The 12983-nt window shown below is 34.8% G+C and overlaps 1 protein-coding gene across 5 annotated transcripts in view; it reads left to right on the top strand.

The window, feature by feature from the left end:
• Positions 1-12983, top strand: part of WDPCP (WD repeat containing planar cell polarity effector) — a 381390-nt gene that overhangs the window by 281318 nt on the left and 87089 nt on the right. The window lies entirely within an intron of this gene.

The raw sequence follows: 12983 nt of genomic DNA, 5'->3' as shown, positions 1-12983 counted from the left end.
CTTAACTTTTTAAAGAAAATTCTATTTTTAAAACCTGTAACTTACTGCTGTCAAAACATACCATATATCCACTAAAAATGTTTCTCATTTGTAGATTTTGGTAACATTCTGGTCATTACATGACAGGGCCCCCACTGTGGTCCCATTAGCACAGTTCTCTGGGCAAGTACAGGCAGTTCAGATTTGGCTATTAATAGAAGTCTAGAGGGTAGAATAAAAGAATCTCCCCTATGCATTCCTTTGACTATTTATAAGGCATTTTTGAAACAAAGGGTTCTTTTTTTTCAAAGGAAAAATCAATTTTAATACTATTAAGTAACACAAAATGTTATAGAAGATCTAGATGTAAGGGGACTTATTTGAAAACTGAACTATTTGAGAGGATGTAAAAAGTGTTCTGAGTTGTGGTATCTTTAAAGTTTTTTATCTTCTAGTTTTAGTCTTATTCTTTCCATTTAAAAATATTTGTTCTGAAATCTTGAAAGTCCTTTCTTGAGAAGGCAGGAAAGCCAGAGTTATGAATGAATTCACTTAAAAATTGTTTTAAAGCTCCTGGAAAAATGGCAGGCTATACTCATTCATTTTGCTGTCTCCCAAAACTACAATAAGGAGGAAGAGAAGTAAAGGGTGGGTAACTGACCTATGAAAGAACCTAGCATGGGGAAGGCTGAGAACTAAGCCAAATTCTACAAATCCAAAGGATAGAAGCTACTTTGAATTTTTCAGCAGCATCACTGGAAGCAGTTCAACAGTGGATCAATACCTTCAAACTTCACAAGAAAAATTACTCACTAGAATTCTCAAATTATAAGGGAGAGTCCTCAAGATGCTAAAAGAAATGGCACTAACAGGTAACTATGAAGTCAGGGTAGAAAGAAGGGATAAAAAGAAAAAAGTTTGATCTTCATTCCACAAGGATGACCAACTTTGTCCGCCCAGCAGAAAAGTAGAGGCTTATTTTCTAGGGGTGTATTTTCTAAAGAGTGTTAAGATCCAACCCCAAGATGAGTACCATGCCACAAATGGGGATTAAGTGATGGTTATCCAAACAAAAATGCTAAGATCCCTGGTCTTCTTTTTTTACTTATCTACTGCTAGCCAGTGTTTCAGGAGCCAATTTCTAGGCAAGAGATTTCAAAATTGCTCAGACTAATAGTAAAGATCTGTTACATCTACAAAGGTATTAACATCCTGGGCTCCCCAGCAAATGCTCCCCACCACCAAAATCATCCTATGTAAAGCTAGTCTTCAATTTAACAGAATTCACTCAGAGTTTGTCCAATGACTCCCTAGAATGGGGCTCTTATTTATAAATGCAATAGGAAAGCAGAAAATAGACTATTATTGTTCAGTTTCTCTCTTCCAAGGAACCTTCATGTAACTGTAGCTATATTGTCTTTTCTTTACATAGCCAGTTTTGTGAATGCTACTCAGATTTTCAAAATTATACCATATGCTGTCTAGTGATAGTCATAAAGCACGGTAGTAAAATGTTCTGTGATAAGATCTCTGGGCTAATGGAGAATCTAGATCTTTGCTGATTATCTATTTGTCTCTCAGAAATTACCCAGTCACAAATGCCTTGCACAATTTAGTCAAAATGATCCAACATTCAGGTATGAATAGAATTCATTAGCATTATCAATGGAAGGTGGGTTGTTTCCCTTAAATAGGAATTCCTAATTTTAAGATTTAAGGTTTCCTACATTTAGACTATTTATATTTATTTATTACTGATATAGTCATTTTTTATTTTCTTTAATGAGATACTAAAATAGTTGAAGAATGTATCCATTTTATATTGTCTGTATAGAAAACTGGTTTGTCGGGGCCACTTCCTCATTTTTCTTAGGCTTTACAGGTTAGATCAGCTGTTCTTCACCTTGCTAGATCTTTTCCTCTTTTTGAAAAAAACAAATTGCCAAAATCAAACTCATAGATGATGAACATGTGTGTGTGTGTGTACGTAATTTTAATAAAACACATTTATAATTTTTAAAAATATAAAACTTTGTGACACTTCTAGAATAAAACACATAATGAAATATTAAATTGCTTATATCTGTGCTTAGGATCACTGTAAATGTAACAACTACAAATGCAGACTGTGTTGTATTTATGACTCAAATACTGAAAGCTTCACCTCTAGGTTGGCCCTTAAACATAGTCAACAAACCAAGAAACAGAGGACTTAGCCTGTCACAAGAACTGTAAGTGAAAGACTTAGTGCTTAGCATGGCAAACAATGTAGTTATTATCCAAGCCAGATGTTTCTGTTCCTACATTCCTGATCTATGGCTATGATACATGAGGTCTTCCGTTTTTTCTGTCTTGTTAAAAAAAGGAAGGGGGTGGGGCGTGAAGGAACTCCTATCGTGCCAACACAATCTGAAATCTGCATTTTAAAGAAGTTGTACTTACAGGAGAGAAGTGTAAGTAGAAAAGCCTTTCAGAAACTCTTCAACTAAAAGTAATTTGTGATGTCCTGAAGCCCATGCAGTGCTTGAGCCAGATACGAAAGTTTGATCTTTTATACTAGGAGTAATCCTATATATGTCTGTCTGTCTCTATATCTAGATGTATGAAATTTTAATTTTTATTCTTAGCTTTCAACATTATGTGAATCTCTGTCTAGGCAAAGCTGAATTGCCTGCGAGAATATCACCACTGGACCAGCCTCTAAGGGTACACCTCTGGAGAGCCCAGAGGGGACCCTCCTGGACAATATTCTAACTATGGGAAAGGATCTAACCCAGAGTGGGACAACTCATACCCCCTCCTCAAAGATACTTAAACTTTTCTGGGATTCACAGGTTATTTCACACCCTATTTGTCTAACCTTATTGCTCTGTTCAATGAACTTTCTCAAAAAAGTGTTAAGACTTTGCCTGAGTTCTAACTGTAAATTCTCCACATAGTTTTAATTAACAAAGACAATTAGGAGCAAACAACAAGTGGACACCTACACATAGCAATGACTAACCTAATCAAGAACACTTTAGAGATGAGCCCCTAAAGATAAGGGATATAGGCCAGAAGATGGGGAAGTTACACAGCAGTATACGTGGTTCTATGTATCCAAAAGAAAAACTCAAACATAAGCTCTGCACTGGACAGTTACTATGGCCAGTAAATAATAATTTATTATATTCACTTATAGAATATCATTTCATAGTAAATCTGACTTCCATGCCTGCTTTTCACCTTTCTAAAAAAATATCTGAGTATACATTGACATAAAATGTACATTCATTTCACCTGTATAACACAGTGAATCTACAAGTTTATACATTATGCTATGCTAACCCCAAGTGTAGCTACCAACTGTCACTACACAACACCATTATAATATCCTTGACTATATTCCTTATTTTGTTTCTTATATTCCCATTACTTACTCATTCCGTAAATGGAAGTCTATATCTCCCATTCCCTTTCACTCATTTTGCTCATCTTGCCACTCCTTCCCCTCTGGCAACCGTCAGTCTGTTCTCTGTATTTATAGGTCTGATTTTGCTTTTGGTTTATTTATTCATTTTTATTTATTCGTTTATTCCACACGTGAGTTAAATCATGTGGTATTTGCCTTTTACTGACTTTATTTCACTTAGCATAACATCCTCTAGGTCCATCAGTGCTGTCATAAGTGGCATGATCTCAACCTTTTTGATGACTGTGTATGTTCCATTGTATATATTTGTGTGTGCGTATCTTCTTTATCCATTCATCTGTCGATGGATATTTAGACTGCTTCAAAATCTTGGCTATGGAAAATAATGCTACATCAAAATAAAAAGCTTTTGCATAGTTAAGGAAACCATCAGGAAAAGAATAAGGCAACCTAATGAATAGGATATTTGCAAATAATATCTCTAAAAAGAGATGAATATCCAAAATACATAATGAATTTATATAACACCAAAAAAGACAATCTGATTTAAAAAATAGGCAGAGAATATGAACATTTTTCCAAAGAAAACATACAGATGGCCAACAGACAAATGAAATGATGTTCAATATCACTCGTCGTCAGACATGAGAATCAAAACCACAATGACAAACACCTCACACCTATCAGAATGGCTAAAATAAAAAAGACAAGAAACAACAAGTGTTGATGAGGATGTGGAGAAAAAGGAACACTTGGGCACTGTTGGTGAAGATGTAAATTAGTACAGCCACTGTAGAAAACCATACTGAGGCTCCTCAAATAATTAAAAGCAGAAATACATGATTGAATAATTCCACTACTGGGTATTTACCCAAAGAAAACAAGAAAACTAATTCAAAAGATACTAGCCTGTTTTGTTTTGTTTTTCCTGCACCACTGGGTCATTTCACAAACCCTCACCAATCACTAGTTTAAGAACTTCACACTAAGAAATCTAAAAAGACTTAGGGAAAACCTTCTAATGTACCAAGATATAGATAACAGTCATCAGAAGACATAAAGTTAAAGACACCGTTTTATTGCAGAACACGTCCATACTCTCCATTTTGGCTAAAACTTTCCTTGAGCCTTTCAGAGTCCTAGCTATAACCAACTAACCTCACATTCAGCTTAGATTTGTACATGTTCAGTCCAGTTCACCTACTCTTCTGCTGTTCCCTGTGTCTCTCAAGTTACTTTATTGCCCCATGATCCAACCACAGAAGGTATACAAGAAATAACAAACCCCCTTCAACCTCCTATCCAGCTTCAAAATCTGCTATAATAGGAACCAATTTTCTAAAACAAGAAGGTTCTAAAATCCATGTAAAATTTTTATTGGCTTAAACTCTGCTTCTACCACTCAAATCTATACCTTAGAGTTAAATTTTTGTACCAGATTACCACACAAAAGATAAAACACATACAGATAATACATAAATAAATCAGAAAAAATTACTGAAGATGTCATGTTCAGGGCAGTGTGGAAAGGGGATATAGTCAGCATAGCCATAGGTTTTGTTTCTGGTGTTGTTTGGTTTGTTTTTACTGTATCTTAATTTGCATAAAATATGCATTAAACCACTTACGATAATATACATTTATATTTAAGTCATCTATATTAACTTCCAGATATGTAAAAGTTACTATGTAAGAAATGTTGGAAACAAGGCAAAATAAGTACTTTAAAACCAAAGTTTTAACAACCTGTTCAATTATAATGTATTATAAGACTAATGAAAATTGTATCAGTTGCAAGGAAATTTTACTCTTTTAGATGGAATATAAGGCTCTGCTTGAGAACTTTAACTTTAATCTGGAACTTTCAAACACTAATATGGTTGTATGGCCTTTTAAAAGCCTTTGGGTACAGGAATGATAAAATGTGGTTTTAGTTATTGGCATGCCTGTGCAACAAAGCATTTGGGAAATGTGATTGACAGGCGAGGAGTGTGTATAAAAGAAACCTATGCTTATGTCTGCTTCAGTGACTTTATGAGCCACACCCTACTTGTAAATTGTAAACTGTCATTCAAAGTAGCATAGTGATGTTTTAAACAAGTTGGGTTATAATACTTCTACTTCTTTTGTCCTAATGCCTAAAGGTAAATTCAGAAACTGCTATGTTTTGGCTCATAAAAGGATCCATCTGGAAAATAATAATAATAATAATAATAATAATAATAATAATAATAGGGGCGCCTGGGTGGCGCAGTCGGTTAAGCGTCCGACTTCAGCCAGGTCACGATCTCGCGGTCCGGGAGTTCGAGCCCCGCGTCGGGCTCTGGGCTGATGGCTCAGAGCCTGGAGCCTGTTTCCGATTCTGTGTCTCCCTCTCTCTGCCCCTCCCCCATTCATGCTCTGTCTCTCTCTGTCCCAAAAATAAATAAACGTTGAAAAAAAAAAAAAAAGAAATAATAATAATAATAATAAACCCAAATAGAAAAGAGTAATGCAAAGATTTGTCACACTATGCATATATATAAGTTGTATATTTAAACATGAGCTAATTCATCTTTCATTATAGTTCAACTATTTCAGACTGGGGACAGAAAAAATAATTTTATTAATTATTTTCAGGTTTTGAACCAGTATTTTAAAATACTATTAATATATACTGAATTAAAATTGTTATTAACACCAACAGCTTCAATCGAGACCCTTTTTTTTATAAAGAGCTATGGTGAAAAAAAAAATGTGTTTTAAAGCATAGTGTATTTTATTAGAAATGCCTAATTTTACATTAAAATATTAAAATAGGTGCAGAAGAAATATATATTCACATTATGACGTTTCTAATAACTACAATTTTGAACTGAAATAATGGATGAAAATAAGTATTACAGTGAACTGGCTTCTTACTAAATATATTCTAAAAATTTATTACTAAATATCAGATAATTTAGTCTTAACTAATCTTTTTTTTTTTTTAACGTTTATTTATTTTTGAGACAGAGAGAAACAGAGCATGAACGGGGGAGGGTCAGAGAGAGGGAGACACAGAATCTGAAACAGGCTCCAGGCTCTGAGCTGTCAGCACAGAGCCTGATACGGGGCTGGAACTCACAGACAGCGAGATCATGACCTGAGCCAAAGTCGGACGCTCAACTGACTGAGCCACCCAGGCACCCCTCGTCTTAACTAATCTTAATGAAATATAAAATATTGGGGTACCTGGGTGTCTCAGTCAGTCAAGCATCCAACTTCAACTCAGGTCACGATCTCGTGGTTCATGAGTTCGAACTATATGTCTGCGCTAACAGCACAGAGTTTACTTTGGGTCCTCTGTCTCCCCCTCTCTGCCCCTGCCCCACTCATAAATGCTTCTCTCTCAAAAATAAACATTTAAAAATTTTTTTAAATAAAATATGAACCATTAAAAAAACTCATATTGTACACAGTAAAGTCAATGAAAATCCCTCATAACCCCTCCTTCCCTGACCAAAAACTTTACCTGCAACAAAATAACTTTTGTGTTCTAAATTTCAACAAGGTTAATAATTCAAATGTCTAGCTTTTAGATAAGTATTAAAGGTTGTAATCTTTTACTGTGTATTACCAAATTGAATTCTGGTCAGTGCTCAAACTATAAGGTAAAAGACCTTTGAGTGTGATTGCTCAGTAACTTAGTATTCAATAGTGACACTTCTAATTTTTCATATCTGAATGCATATGAAGGATATGTCAATGGATGGAGGCAACCTTAAGGGATATTAGGTAGTCTAGTCTTTGTCTGGGGATTCAACTGTAGGATTACTGAGTTTTTCTTTTTGAGGTGGACCAAACCACACAACTATGTCTCAGGAAGGCTATTTATCTGGACAAGTAAGAAAAGATAAACACCTGTAAGTTGATGTTTAAAGCCCAAACTAGTTTTGAAGTAACAAGAAAGGGAAAGCTAACAGTTCAAATTTCAGTCACTTTTCATCTAAAGCCATCAATGTGTGCACTGGTCCATTAATTATCTGGCCCAGCACAAAATGATATGTTAGTCTTCCCTTTTACTCTATGATGACAGCTGTGAGGGAAGATTTTAATTAGGGAGAAAGAAAGTTATTTCCAATACTTTATTTGTTTGTCCTACTTAAATCATCAATGAAAATGATCAAGTTTAATTGAAGACAAACCAATTGTTTTGTTGATTACTCTGATAGAACCAAAATAAAATTGAAGAGATAATCTAAAACCTAGGATTCTAATGGACCCAGCTTTTCCAGGTTAATGAGACATTCTGTCTCATTTTGTTCTGTAAAGGGCCACATGGTAAATATTTTAGACTTTAGGGAACATAGTTTCTGTCACAACTACTCAGCTCTGCCATTGGGCAAAAGCAGCCCTAGATAATAGAATATGTAAATGAATGATCAAGGCTAAGTTCCAATGAAATTTTACTGTGGGCACTGAAATATAAATTTCACACAATGTTCACTTGTCACAAAACATTATTCTTCTTTTGACTTTATTTCCACTATTAAAAATATAAAAATCACTCCTAGCTTATAGGTTGCAGAAAAACAGGCATCAGGCTAGAGTTAGCCTGGTCATAGTTTAATAACCCTCATTTTAATAGATTATTTTTGTTCTTGTTTTACAGACTTATTTCTGTGTATTAGCTGTGTCACTGAGATTTTTTAAAAAACCTTCTTTAGGGGCGCCTGGGTGGCGCAGTCGGTTAAGCGTCCGGCTTCAGCCAGGTCACGATCTCGCGGTCCGTGAGTTCGAGCCCCGCGTCAGGCTCTGGGCTGATGGCTCAGAGCCTGGAGCCTGTTTCCGATTCTGTGTCTCCCTCTCTCTCTGCCCCTCCCCCATTCATGCTCTGTCTCTCTCTGTCCCAAAAATAAATAAACGTTGAAAAAAAAAAAAAAAAAAACCTTCTTTAAAGTAAATATTAGCAGGGTGCCTGGGTGGCTCGGTCAGTTAAACATACAGCTCTTGATTTCAACACAGTTCATGATTTCACAGTTGAGATGGAGCCCTGGGTGGGGCTCTCCATTGACAGCACAGAGCCTGTTTAGGATTTTCTCTCTCTCTCTCCCCCTCTCTCTTTCTCTCTCTCCCTCCCTCCCTCTCTCTCTTCCTTCACTCCCTCCTTCCCCCTCCTTCCTCTCCATCTGCCCCTCCCCTGCTCACTCTCTCTCAAAATAAATAAACTTAAAAAGTAAATATTAGTATCTTCAACTTCACTATAAATAAGTTGCTGTGGTTTATAAGCTACTCAAGTTGGTGGTATTTTGGTACAGCAGCCTAAATGGATTAAGACAATAATAGGACACTTTATTTTTGACAACTTGATGAACACAACAACCCCAGATGCTCCAGACTTACAAAGATTAAAAAAGTTATCTTGGTCCATCCTGCCCTCTTAAAATAGGAAAACCAGTTTCTCATAAAAATGAATTACAGTAAAAGTTGCCATCAAATCTCATACAAAGTTCCTTATAAAAAATAGAATAAAGAGCAGGATAATTTCCCTACAATGAAAGCACTCTAGAAAAACATACCCAAAAGTAGATGAAAACTGACCCTATTATTCTAAAATAGGTTTAAATAAATTAACACAATGATAGAAGTTACGAAAGAACAACATAAATCAGTATTAAGAGAAATTGAGAACTGAGGTGATTAGAGAAGCAAGATTTTTAAAGATGAAAAAATAATTAGAAATAAAAGGAAGAAAATTATTTCAGAAGTAAAGCTTAGACTAGAAGGATCATAAAATCAAATAAATACAATGCTTAAGATAACTGGAAAATTTGAAGGGGAAAACACTTGAAAAATAAAAAATAACTGGAGGACTCTATCAACAAAATAAGAAGGGCAACCTACAGAATGGGAGAAAATATTTGCAAATCATTTATCAGATAAATGGTGAATATCCAAAATACATAAAGAATTAACACAACTTAATGGCAAAAAAACCTAAATAAGCCAATTAAAAATGGCTAGAGAATCTAATAAGGTGCTCAACATCACTAATAATCAGGGCAATGCAAATCAAAACCACAATGAGATATCACCTTAACAATTGTTAGAATGGCTATTCTCAAAATTCCTCAAAAAATTAAAATTAAAACTACCATATGATGTAGCAATCCCATTTCTAGGTATAAATACAAAGAAAGTGAAATCAGAATCTTGAAGAAATATCTGCACTCCTATGTTCATTGCAGCATCATTCATAAGAGCAAAGACATGGAAGCAGCCTGTGTCCACTGATGGACCAGTGGATAAAAAAAACATGATACACACACACACACACACACACACACACACACACACACACATGATATATATACACAAACATACACACAATGTAGTACTATTCACCCATAAAAAATAGATTGAAATCTTGCCATTTGCAACATGGATGGACCCTGAGGCATTATACTAAGTGTAGTATGTCAGACAGAAGAGGATGAATGCCTTATGAGGTCAGTTATATATAGGATCTAAAAAAAAACCCAAAAACAAAAAAGGAAAATGAGCATATGGATATAGAGACAGATTGGTGGGTGCCTGAGGAAGGAGTTGGGGGGTATGTATGAAATGGGTGAAGGGGTCGGAATGTACAAATTTCCAGTTATAAAATGAATTAAGTCATGAGTATGTAGTGTACAGCATGGTAAATATAGTTTATAATAGAGTACTGCAAATTTGAAATTAGCTATGAGTGTGGATCTCAAAACTTCTTTTTTTTTTCCAAGAGTTCTTATTACAAAGCACAAAAGATCCAATATGTGTGTTTTAAAAGTTTCTAAAGAAAAAAACTGAAAGCAATACAGGGGGGAATATTTTAAAACTCTAAAGAAAATGTTTCTGAAATTTAAAAATTTTATGCTTACAAAATGAAAGGACATATCACGTATCTAGAAAAATCGGCCTAAGTCAGCCAATATCAAGACATACTTTAATGAAATTCTTGGACTTGAAGCAAATAGATGCTTTAAACATTCACACAAAAATACTGAGTCCTTATAAAGAAAAGAAAATCAGATAGTGACCATTTTTTGATAGCAACACATTTATAGTAATATATTTAAGATATTCAAGAAAAGGAAATGTTAGCAAAAGATTTATATACAACCTAAACAACCTATTATTCCCATGAATTATTCCTGGGAAATCTAGAGAAAGAAATGCAGGCAACCAAAATGACTAAGAACATCTACATAAGGACGAGTGGTAAGCATTATAAATTTATCAAACTATAAAACTAAATGATGAAGCCACAGCAATCTTGAGAAAAAAGAACAAACCTCGAGGTATCTCAAGCCCAGATTTCAAGATATACTACAAAGTTTGCAGACGAAGAATGAAACTGGACCACTTTGTTAACATCATAACATTCACCACCGGAGCCACCCAGGGGGGTCCCGGATCATAACATAAACAAAAATAAACTCAAAATGTATGAAAGACCTAAATATGAGACCTGAAACCACAAAACTCCTACAAGAAAACATAAGCAGTAATGTCTCTGAAATCGGTATTAGCAACATTTTTGTAGATACATCTCTTCAGGCAAGGGAAACAAAATACAAATCAAACTACTGGGACTACACCCAAATAAAAAGCTTTTGCACAGCAAAGAAAACCATCAACAAAGCAACTTACTGAATGGGAGATGATATTTGCAAATGACATATCTGAAAAGGAGTAAATATCTGAAATTAAGAACTTACACAACCCAACACCAAAAAACCATAAATAATCCAATTAAAAAATGGACTGAAGACCTGAATAAACATTTTTTCAAAGAGGACAAACAGATGGCCACAGACACATGAAAAGAAGCTCAACATCACTCATTATCAGGGAAACGCAAATCAAAGCCACAATAAAATATCACCTTACATTTGTCAGAATGGTTAAAATCAAATAGACAAGGAATAACAAGTGTTGGCGAGGATGTAGAGGAAAAGAGGTGGGAAAGTACATTGGTGCAGCCACTGTAGAAAACAGTATGGAGGTTCCTTAAGAAATTAAAAATAAAATTACCATATGATCCTGTAATCCTATTACTGGGTATTACCCAAAGAAAATGAAAGCACTAATTCAAAAAGATATATGCATTCCTATGTTTACTACAGCATAATTTACAATAACCAAGATATGGAAGCAACCCAAGCCCAGTAAAAGATGAATGGATAAAGATGTGGTATGTATATACCATGGAATTTTACTCAGCCAAAAAAATGAAATAAAATGAAAATGAAATCTCGGGGCTCTAGGGTGGCTCAGTTGATTGGGCATCTGAATCTTGATTTTGGCTCAGGTCATGATCCCAGGGTCGTGGGATCAAGCCTTGTGTTGGGCTCCATGCTGAGAGTGAAGCCTGCTTAAGATTTTCTCTCCTCTGCCCCTCTCCCACTTGCATTCTCTCTCTCTTTCCCTAAAATAAATTAATTAAAATAAAATAAATAAAATCTTACCATTTGCAATAACATGGTATTGTCTAAATACCATTGTATTTAGAAGGTATTATGCTAAATGAATTGTCAGAGAAAGACACATACCATATGACTTCACTTATATGTGGAACCTAAAAAAACAAACAAACAAATGAACAAACCAAAAGGAGAAACAGACCCATAAATGCAGAGAAAATACTGGTGGTTGCCATAAGGGAGGAGAATGAAGGAATGGGGTTAAGAGGAGTGGGAGGTTATAGGCTTTCCATTATGGAATGAATAAAAGTCTTGGGGATGAGAGGTACAGCATAGGGAATATAGTCATTGATATTGTAATAGTGCTATATGGTGACACATGGTGGCTATACTTGTGGTGAGCAGAGCACAATCTATAGACCAATGAAATCAATATTTGGTATACCTGAAACTAATGTAATGTTCTGTGTTGAGTATAATTTTTTAAAAAATTAAATCTTGCCATTTGCAATAACATGGATGGAGATGGAGCCAGAGAGTATGATGCTAAGTGAAATAAGTCAGTCAGAGAAAGACAAAGACCATATGATTTCATTCATGTGGAATTTAAGAAATAAAACAAATGAACAAAGGAAGAAAAAGAGAGAAAGAGACAAACCAAGAAACAGACTCTTAACTATAGAGCACAAACTGATGGTTACCAGAGAGTAGGTGGGGGTGGAGTTGGTGAAATAGGTGATGGAGATAAAAGAGTACACTTATCATGATGAGCACTGAGTAATGTACAGAATTGCTGAATGGCAATACTATACACCTGAAACTAATATAACACTATATATTAACTAAACTGGAATTAAAATTAAAAACTTAATAAAATGTTTTTAAAAGCTAAATGATGAATAACCAGTCACAAAAGGACAAATCCTATATGATTCTACTCATACAAAATATTGAAAATAGTCTAAGTAAAAAGGTGGTTGCTAAGTGGGGGGATTGGTGTTTAATGGGTATAGAGTTTCAGTTTTGCTAAGTGTAAAGGTAGGTTCTAGAGAATATTGCAGAACAACGTGAATACACTTATCATTACTGAACTATATAGTTAAACATTGTTGAGATGGTAAATCTTACATATTTTTTACCACAGTAAAAAAACTGACAGTTATAAG

Source organism: Prionailurus viverrinus, chromosome A3, assembly GCF_022837055.1.
Source record: "Prionailurus viverrinus isolate Anna chromosome A3, UM_Priviv_1.0, whole genome shotgun sequence".
NCBI lineage: Eukaryota > Metazoa > Chordata > Mammalia > Carnivora > Felidae > Prionailurus > Prionailurus viverrinus.
This window is presented reverse-complemented; position numbering and strand designations above follow the sequence as displayed.